Here is an 11370-nt window from a genome sequence, read left to right as displayed (position 1 = left end):
CCCTCTGTCTTGCCTCCCTTTCTCTCACTCATACGTCAGCGGTATGCAGGCTCCTCCTCTCTCACTGTAATCAATTGTTATTTTGATTGGATTAAATAATAATAACAAAATTCTAATGTACATATTCCAGAATAATAACTAAGAATAAAATATATATCATAATCAATAAAAGATTTTGTTAATAAATAACCTTTCCTTACATTATCATATTAATTTGTTATATTTTTAAAGTGATAACCCTCACTCTGGGATTAATTAAATAAAATTTTGTTTTCAAACTTTATTTGTGTATTATCATATAAATATAAAAAAAAACTGAAGTAATAACCTAACCTTTTCTCAAGTAAAACAATTTCAACTTAGATTAGTTTAGTTATAAGTTCTGTCGGGTGCTCGATATGCACACATTTTAATTGGTTCCAAAAAAAAAAAAATCTATTTAATTTCTCTTTAAAATTGCTAAAGCGATATTTTTATATCTTTTGAAATCTGCTTGGATATCGTATAAGCATTTAAAATAAAAACTATGAGACTTGTAAATTTTTGTAGAGAAGTTGTTACTACTTGGGAAAACAGCGCCACAGGGAAATTAGAGCTTCACCAGATTTGAATACGCTTTATTTAAAATGAAAACATTTACATTTGTCAATACATTTGTAAGTTTATTTAAAAAATAAGATTAAGCTGCAAATATCCCTAAGTACTTAAATTATTAAAACTTTCTTGAGACATTGTTAAGTTATTTGTTAATACGGCTCTACTCACGATTTATCGCTGTGGGTACCGACTAATGGACGCCAATAGCGACATAATGTCAGTGATACCGTGCTCGTGATCACCACCGGCGTACCCCGCGTTCCCCGCCCTGTCCAGCCGCGCACTACGAGCACAAGTCCGCAGTATGAGACGGGACGTTATCGGGAACCCACTACACTCACCCTGATGAAGGACCTCCGAATGGTCCGAAACTAGTCGATACCCACACCGATAAATCGTGGTTAAAGCCGTATTAATAAATAACTTAACAATGTCTTACGAAAGTTTGAATAATTTAAGTACATATGTCGTATACAGTATGATTTAGAAGAATATTTGTTTCAGGTATAAAATAAGTAGAAGAAAATTTACCATTTGCCGGCTAGATTAAAGGGTACCACAATGGCGCCAATTTTATGCCGTGAAGCAGTAATGTGTAAGCATTACTGTGTTTCAGTTTAAAAGAGCCGTAGCTAGTGAAATTACCGGGCAAATGAGACTTAACTACTTATGTCTCAAGGTGACGAGCGCAGTTGTAGTGCAGCTCAGAATTTTAGGGTCTTTCAATCCTGAGCAGCACTGCATTGTAATGGCCAAGGCGTATCAATTAGCATCAGCTGAACGTCCTGCTCGACGCGTCCCTTATCGTAATAAAAAAAAGAAAATAAAATTTGTTTCAATCATTAACACCGATCCCTAACATTAGAATTATAAAACAAGTACTCTAAGCTTGGTGGTCTAATTTAGCGTGACTTTGGCTAACTTGTCGTACTCGCACCACAGAAGCCACAGAAGGAAGAATAGAACAGAACAGAATTGTAACGGTAAAGCTTGTTAGTTGTTTAATATTAACCAGAGAATCACAAACTTTTTTTGTAATCATGTTAAGTACACCTAGGATCACGATATAAAAAAAACTTACTTTGTAGTAGCTGCTACAGGCAGAATCGTGTCATGCAGCGATAAAATTAGCATAAGCCAAAGATCGGCTTGCATCATAAAATATCTCCAAGAAGGTATTTCACAACTCGACTGCTTTCCTCAAGGATTTTCACGAAAATTTTTACAGTTTTTTTCACGAATGATGAATTTATACTGTTTTAGTATTTTATATATTGATCATGTGTTGCACAAACAAAGTTGTGGTTAAATATTTTTTGTAAACTTATCATTATTAATAAATAATGCCAATTTTTGATTTTCGAATTAGCTTAATAATGATGTTACGCCAATGTAAATAATTACAAACAATTTAAGACTTCAGAAAGTGTTTTATTGAAGTGAAACTTCTTTATCGACGTATGCGACGAATTAAAAATCACGATTTTCAGTTACGCGCCATGTTGTTTATGTTTTAAGTGGCACAGTACTGACTGACAACTCTGACATTTAAAGGTTATTATTAATATTATGCTATTATGAAACGCGGGATTTTGCTGGTTATTAATAAAATAATGAATGTAAAATAAAAAAAAAATTCCAAATTTAATTTGTACCAAAATTTATGGACGATGCGGGGCTCGAACCCTCGTCTTGGTTTCCGTCCGAGCGCTCTTACCAACCATCGGACTGACGCAATAATCATAAATCTTGGTATGTTTGTTCAACTCTCAGGATGTGGCTCCATCTACAGTGTCTATCTCACAGTTGACAACCTGCTCGAACTCCAATAATTGTCTTTAGGAATTGTTTCAGTAATATCCGGCACTTATGGGATTGGATTAAATATACAAATTAAATTTAATACTTATTAATGCGTAGGGCGTCCAATAGAAAGCGAGAATGCGTATCTCACCTGTACCTTTTATTAAATTTATTTTAATCTTTCGATATAGTCACCTTTAAACATAATACACTTAAAATATCTTTTAACTTAAACTGCCATTCTTAAAAATGAATCGAATCGAATTTCTCAGTTTTTTATTTGCTCTACAGCCGCTGCTAGTAACAGTCTATGATCATTATATTTAATAATGACCACTTTACTACCCCAGAGAAGTTCAGTTTCAAAGGACACGTTTAGTCCTAACTCTAGCCCATTACGTTTTGCATGTAGACTTAAAAAAAAATAACACTTGAAATATTTAGTCATAATATTTAAATAATTATTATGGCTTTATACGCCATATTTATATATATGGCCGCAAAATAACGCCAAAATAACAAAATTTCTACATATATTTTTCGCTTTTATGCACTGTTTTGTAGAATGTGAGAAGAAAATACACTTTGTAACGGTTAATATTTTGAGATGCCCTCTGAAATACGGTCAGTCCTGATTGCAGAGGCGTTCTAGCCGAGGATTTAACAGTCACTCATATAATCCTGCAATGTCCAGGGGTGCCCAACCAACGGGCAAAAACCTTAGTGAATCACAAGGTCCGTTGAACAACTTAAAGATTTTTAGACAACTTACTACGGTAATTGATCGAGGATAATCAAATCCACTCCTTAGCTGCAAGTCGTCATTACAAATTTATGTATATTTGCTCTAAAATTTATAACAATACCAACAAAAGCTTAAACATCTACCCACTGACCAAGAGGAAATGTAAAGCGAAACTTGACTCCAACCACACACAGCACACACAATTACTATATACATAATATCTCTAACACTCACCCACACATTTCACCCAAAACTAAACACATAATATAATAATAACAATGTATACATTTCAAATCACATGTCTTGTACTATTTTTTAAAGTCTAGTTATCAATTACCGTCCTGTTTACTATGTATTTAGATCTTTGTGGATGGAACATCATTCCTTATTGTATTTGGAGAAAGGCGTTGTTAGCTGCGCTACAGTTTATACTTTTGCAGCTATCATCGTTTTTACTTGTTTGTATTAGCTTTGTTAAATTGTTCCAATTTTTTTTTATTATTTATTATATAATTGCTATGTACATAAATAGTTGAAATAGCGCGACCAGTAATTAACAATTCTTACTCGTGACAATGCAATTACAAGAAAGGAAATTTTTATAAAGCGTTTGCCATATGAACTTCACAAACATTGGATTCCTTCGAAGAAAAGAGCTCGTCCGAAGTGTTAAACGTTACTAGAGTTTCAAAATTTTACGTGCACGCCATGAAAATTAAACTTCAAATTCTTAGCAGAAAATATGTGATTTTCATTAGAGCTAGGTAAAAACATATTGAGAAGTTTAAAAGTTCAAAGATTCCAAATGGCTACATTGATCCTATTGAATAAAGAATTATTGTATTTGAATTGAATTTTGATACTGAATGTAGTGTTTAGTTATAAACGTAACGTGTTTAGTACTTCAGCATGGATAATTTTAAGTATATTGATTATTGGGACAAATATTAAGTAAATTTTAAATTAATTTTCTTAAAATATTTCAATTTAAAATTTTCAACAAAATGCTTATAATGACTATAATATCCAAAAATAGTCTAGATCAATAAAATTTTGTGTTTCTAGTAAGTAAGAACTCTCCTCTATCACCACCATTCCGTTGGACCACACCTTACTGGACACTTCAAGTATTCAGATATTACAACTACTCACCACTTTTGTTAAATTAATTAACGCTTCCAAGGAATCTAAAGGAAGCATGAATCCGATATAAGGTAGTTAGTAAACCTGCAAGGCCTCAATTGTTATGTTCAAATGTTACACGAGACATGTCTGTAACGCTGTAGCAACATAATAACAAGGTTAACAAACAAAGTTTGTTGTTACGCTCAGATAATCTAGTTGCCGGACAGAGCGCTCCAATCGCCGCGCTAACTTCGTTCCGTATGAACACGCCATATGACACCCTGTACATTACAGTCTATTCGAGTTTTGATGATGTTACTTTGAGCATATATAGGATGCATTTAGAGAAGAAAATTAACTGAGTGAGCAATTTCAACATCTGCTACCACACGGTTATAGACATTAATAATTTATGTGCATAGGTATAATTATTAACAGCAGGAAACTAAGCAAGCGTGATGAAGAACTTGTGTAAGTTGCGCATAACTTAACACTACATTCAGTTTCAAAATTTATCAATTTAACCATTTTGAATCTTTGAAACTTTGAACTTTTGAACTTCTCAATATGTTATTAAAACATTCGTGAGTCATTATTAAATTATTTATTGTTACGGCTTTACTCACCTTTTTGTCGGTGTCGGTACTGACAAGTTTGAGTTTGAGTAAGAGGTGGGACGTTATCGCGAACCCACCACACCCTCATGAAGGACCTCCGAATAGTACGAAACTAGTCGGTACCGACACCAACAAAACATGAGTAAAGCCGTAATAATAAATAAAATAATTCTCAATATGTTATTACATAGCCCTAATGAAAATCACATATTTTCTGATTAGAATTTGTACTTTAATTTTCTATTAAGTTTTGAAACTCCAGTAGTGTTTAACACTTCGGACTCTTTTCTAGAAAGGAATTCAATGTTTGTGCAGTTCCTATGGCGAATGCTTAAAGTTCCCTTCTTGTATCTAATTGTATTATCACGAATAAGAATGATTCATTACTGGCCGCGCTTCTTCTACTATTTATGTAAATACTTATTAAATAGGTGTGGTTTTTATTATCTTCTATCAAGTACGGTCTAAAAAATCTTTGAGATGGTCACGTTGGCCAATGTGATTATAATCTGATTAGATTATAACTTCTTTTTTGCAAACTGTTGTAGAAAAATTTATTTTTTGTGTTTAGTCTACTTGTTCATTTCTTCCCTTCCATGATCAAAGCATATAAACTATATGCCTAGTTGTTGCCTTTTTGTTAAAAGCTTTTTACCTTGACAGTGTATGAAAACTTCCCTATAAGCCTCGGTATATATTGGAATTCTGGGTCTCCAAATCTCAAGCGATTGCCAATTTCGTGGTCATTTGGAAGGAAAAGCCAAACTGGCTTTCAAAGAAGCTGGGTGTCATTAATAGAGCACGGCAATACTTCAAGCCGGCTCACATTCTAGCACTCTACTAAGTGTATGTCCGGCCACATATGGAGTATTGCTGTCATCCCTGGTCTGGTGCACCCCAGTATCAGCTCGAACCATTTAACCGGGTGCAACGCGGAGCTGTCCGGGACCCAGTGCTCTGTGAACGGCTAGATAACTTGGCGTTTCGTAGGGACGTCGCTTCACTGAGATTCTACCGCATTTATCATGGGTCAGTGTTCCGAAGAGCTGTTTGACTTGATTCCTGCCGCCGAATTCAACCTTCGCACGACACGCCACAAATTAGAATATCATCCCAAATCCCCATCATCTGGATATGTGGCGTTCCTCCACAATGCTCCTCCGTGACTTTGCTAGTGGTGTTGAATGGTAAAAATAAATTATGAAATTCAGTAGAATTCCACATGTTTTGATTCCTTAAAAAGTATATTAATAGAAAACACTATGTAACATATAATAATATTCTAAAATAACAGTATGGATAGTGTGCCAGCCCTATTGTCAATTAAAGCGCAGGCCTTGTGTCGCAGGCCTCGCAGTCACGCACGGTTTACGCTACCGCCAATTTGTATCGCATTGTTGCGCCGCGCGTCAATACGTGACACGAATATAGTTTGAAATGTCATTATAGCATAATATTTTGATATAACATTGGTGATGAGATCTTTTATGATATCATGACTCGGCTTTGAGAATCCACCAAATATTATTAATCTAAAATGTGTTTAACACACTTCAATTATTCTAAATGTCATATCTTTAAAGTGAAATTACATAATCTCTGGTATTGCTCTGAATTTTATTATGTCCTAGGTCTATGATAAAAATCAGAGAATACATATAAATGGCAAATAATCATCTGGCTCACTTGTTATAATGGGGGTGCCACAGGGCTCAATACTCGGGCCATTTCTGCATCTTTTTCGCTAAAATAACAATATACCGTATATTGTCGGAAATAATCATGAAATAGTACTGTTTGCATATGAAACTTCTTTGATCTATAAAATTAAACCTGAAAGCACGTAAAAAGTAGCAGAGGCAGCAGTACATGCTACTCAAAAAGAAAAGTGGAGAAAAATGCGCCACTTGTGTGTGCGTTACATATTAATTGCGCTTAGAGGCTTAAGGTTTTCGGTGAAAAAATCTAAAGTTATTACAATTTCTTTAGGTTAATTTAGTATTAATTTGTTAATGATAAATATTGAAATAATCAGTACTCATAGTGTCAATAGTTCCTTTTCGGACAACGTATTATTGCTTTCCTACAATTTTTTAATAAGTAAGCTCACTTCTTTGTCTTTTGTAAAGACTTGTGTGGCCCAATTCTTAAAGATAACATCTCGTATAACATCAAGTGGATAGTGAAAATTTAATTGTTAAAACCTATAAAAATAAGCGTAAAGCAACTCACCGTTTTCAACTGCAATTAAAAGTTTGAATGTTCTCACATGTTTCATACATCCAAATGACGCACCGTGTTATTCAAATTTACTCAACTTTAGTTATAAAATTGTATAGTAAATCAGTGTAAAATTGAATATTATTTCATTGTTAAAACCAATTACATAATCGCGTAATGAGCCCAAATCATTATGTTACAGCTCGTCAGCGAATGCTTGCAATTTCATTTCTGAACAAAATTTTAACAATAAAATAGATCAAATACTAAATTGAATAACATTCTTCGCACCTCAACGTAATACTCGAAATAAAACAAAACTTTTCTATTTACCGGTTATTCTAATTCAACTCAATTTTAGATGATTCTAATTTAGATCGTTATCTACAATTTAGCAGATCTCAGATGTACTTGTTCATACTTATTGCCTTAAGACAATATTGTATATATTTTTTGTTCATTCCAATTACATTTATTTTAAAAGTTAATTAATTAGATTATGAATTAGTCTTGCATCTATATTTATCTTCCCGTTGAAAATATCTATAATGAGTTAATGCTATAAGCGCTTTTAATTAATGGATATAATTCGTACGCGTACCTACACCTTCCTTAAAGTCTGGCAACGTGGGTGGCGGTGATCACTTAACACCAGGTCACCCGTATGCTCGTTAGTCCTCCTTTTCCATAAAATACTAAATTATATAAAATCATAATAATTGTTCAGAAAATGTTATGTATTTCTGTTGTTGGTGTTCCAATAAACAATTAATAAATGAATATTTATTTCGTTGAAATAAATAATCATTTTGTTTAATTTATTTATAAGACTTCGTTCACATGGTCCATGCGTAAACTCATGAACGGGTCCTGCTTGTGGTGCCAGGTCGAGCTGTTAAAGTTAATAAATTATTTTATTTGTTGGATGCGATTACTAATTATGACAGTTATCATGACCATCATGTTCACGAAGCATCCTTACACAAACAAAGAATTCAAGCTCTAAAGTTTGATGCATCCAATTTACGATATTTTATATTTATACAATTTATTCTTTATTACTTTTATGAAATATTTGATATTATTTTAACACGATTCATATATTGGATGCAGCCATTGTAAAATACTCTATTTAATTGAAGAGTAGCCGTTGAGTTTCTTGTATGATCTCCTCACGGCCTCTAATTTTCTGAACACATGGTAGATTCAGTAATTTAAAAGAAATAATTATAATGACGATTCAAAAACGCTTCGGTTAAACCTAATTTAATAAAGTTTATTTGACTTCGACTTCAAATTATTGCTAAAACCAGGCGTTGAGTATTGTAACCAGGTGTTGCTTCGTAAATTGATAGACTCATACAAATAAAACACCACTGGGATCGATAAATATAAATACAATAGTGATTTTAATGTTTCTGATACTTTAAATAAATTTTTGGATACAATTTGTTACCAGATAACGTTGAATTTCGTGTAAAATTTCCACAATCAATCAACAATTTCATCAACACAATTACGCTATGAATAAAAAGTTAATAACCTAGCCAGAATAACTTATACATTATAGTATTTAGCTGAACTTGTGAAACTTTTGTGCTCCCGTCGCCGCCTCACCTTCGCCTCTCGCCTTGTCATGTTGCGCGTACAACACAAGCACATCTCACCCACAACTATGTTTATATAGTTACAAGCCAAGCTGACTCAAAAACACACGGAAAGCACCAACTTTCAAATAAAAAACGAATTATCAAAATCGGTTCACCCAGTCGAAAGTTCTGAGGTAACAAACATAAAAAATAGCATACCGACAAAATAGTTTTTATAAGATAACAAGATGACTAGGTGATTTTTCTCGCGTCATGTTATCAACAGTTTCTCACCTGTTTCACTGAAACACTCACCTTACGCAACTCTCAGTATCAAATTACTGTTGGGCTAGTTATTGTCCTAAACACGTTTCAGTCTTGAAAGCAATTTTAAAAAGGCGATTAGAAACTCCATCAAAGTGTGCAGGTTTTAAATTGAATTTATTTGTACTATTCGAGAATATTGAAAATATTTTTTTGGAAATTTGTCTTCTGAAATAATGTCCATTTCAATTTGATTTGGAATAATTGGACTCTTATACATATATTACACGGCGATAACTGATAACTGATAACCAAATCATACTTTCTCCCCTAAGTACCAATGTATGGTATCAATGTAAACTTTAATAAATTATGAATTATAATTATATTTTTTAATGTAACCTTCTTGCTGTATCTTGAACCACGCGGAAATTACTATAAAAATTTAGTTGTTATAATTAGGTACTAATTGTATACTTAATGTAATAGAATATCTCTAATATATAAAATTCTCGTGTCATGGTGTTAAACTTTGAACTCCTCGGCTTCTAATTCAGTAATTTAAAAGAAATATTTATAGTGACTATTCAAAGCGCTTAGTTAGACCATAATTAAATTAAGATAATTTGACTTTGACTTTGAATACTTATAGCATCATGTGGCGTCGTAAATTTTAGCCTCCTTTCAATATCTACCAATAAACACAAAAAACTATCCCAGTGGAAGAACTCGGGGTATATAGTAATTTCCTAGACGGCAACATATTTTTTTAATGGCGTCTGTTTTGTTTACAAAATATTTTGCTGTTTTGAGAAATGTATTAGATTAAATTAAAAGTTGTCAAATAGTATTTAGGTGTGAAATGTGATTTTCTTATCATAATTTTTATTATAAAACGCTTTGTGACACCCTTTCACCGCACAGTTAGTAATTTTTCAATTAAATTTCGCGCACTGATTGTCCTGGAAGTTGACAGAATGACACTGACGCGGCGGGAAACGTATGTGGTCATGAAAGACCACATTGAAACTGCTTCATTTCGCTTGGGCCTACTAACGTTCTAAACTAATTTTAATTCTAAGGTTATAAATAGCTGTAAGTTATCTTAATAAATAAATAAAATAAAATATCACAAACATATCGCACTTCTGATTTTTTGTGCCAAAACCTAAGATTTAAGTAAAAAGCTATACTGCTAGTCATAACATCATTCAAAACATGCTTAGAAGTAAAAAAGAAGTAGTTAATTAAACTTTGCTACAATTTATCACAAGATCGTTACATGAAAAAATAAACCAACATAACATGAAATGATTGTTAAATCGACAACAAAGTTTCCAACAAACGGTTCCCACAACTTGAATCACAGAAGAGTCGGGAACCACTTATGACGGTTTTGGATCGCTAACACTTGCAATCCTGTATTAACATATTCTTTAGATAATATACTCATCTATTAAGGATATTAAGGATTTAATAATCTATAAGAGCAGTTACAGGATTCATGTGAGTTTGAGGTAAATACTCTGGAAGGTACTTTTTTACCAGAGGCTCCTTTGCACAGGATGCCGGCTACATTATGGATACCCAACGGCGCCTATTTCTGCCGTGAAGCAGTAATGTGTAAGTATTATTGTGTTTTGGTCTGAAGGGCGCCGTAGCTAGTGATATTACTGGGCAAATGAGACTTGACATCTTACCTTAGGCGCTCAGAATTTTTGGGTTATTCAAGAATCCTGAGCGGCACTGCATTGTAATGGTGCGTTCCAATTACCATCAGCTGAATGTCCTGCTAGTCTCGTCTCTTATTGTCAAAAATTAAATTAGAAATTCAATTTTATTAATATGCTTTTATCTTCGACGTGTACATTATTTTTAATACTGCTACTTGATTAGAAAAAATTTTCATATGCTAAAAAAAAGATGGCAAACTGAATTAAATATTTCTTTTTATATGATCCAAAAGTATTTGCTAACTTACAGTGCTGCAAAAGTGTGTCTTTTACTAATAATGTCTTTCATATATTGAAATCATGTGTCATCCTAGCGACGTGTACCAGGACATCATATGCAGTTCAGAGGTTCATGACATGACTGTTACAAGATTCACGCAATTGTTTTTTAATAATTTTGTAATTATTTGGTTAATAATGGAATGACGAATAGTGACGAAACATGAGTGGCATAAGCGTGAAATAGGTTCGATGCTCGCCTGCCACGTACCAACTTGTTTTTCGAATTGTTATTTACCTTTATCTGACGCTATTGTAAGAACAAAAACTTTCTTGTAAATCCTCTAGTGCTACAAGGGAGTATGGGAGAATCACATATGTATATAACTGTCCTCAGAGGGAATTAGGTCCAAGAAATTCGGGACACATTACAGGAGCTATACAAGAGTTTACATGAT

This window comes from Leptidea sinapis, chromosome 42 (assembly GCF_905404315.1).
Source record: "Leptidea sinapis chromosome 42, ilLepSina1.1, whole genome shotgun sequence".
NCBI classification, from domain to species: domain Eukaryota; kingdom Metazoa; phylum Arthropoda; class Insecta; order Lepidoptera; family Pieridae; genus Leptidea; species Leptidea sinapis.
Note: the sequence above shows the minus strand (reverse complement) of the source record.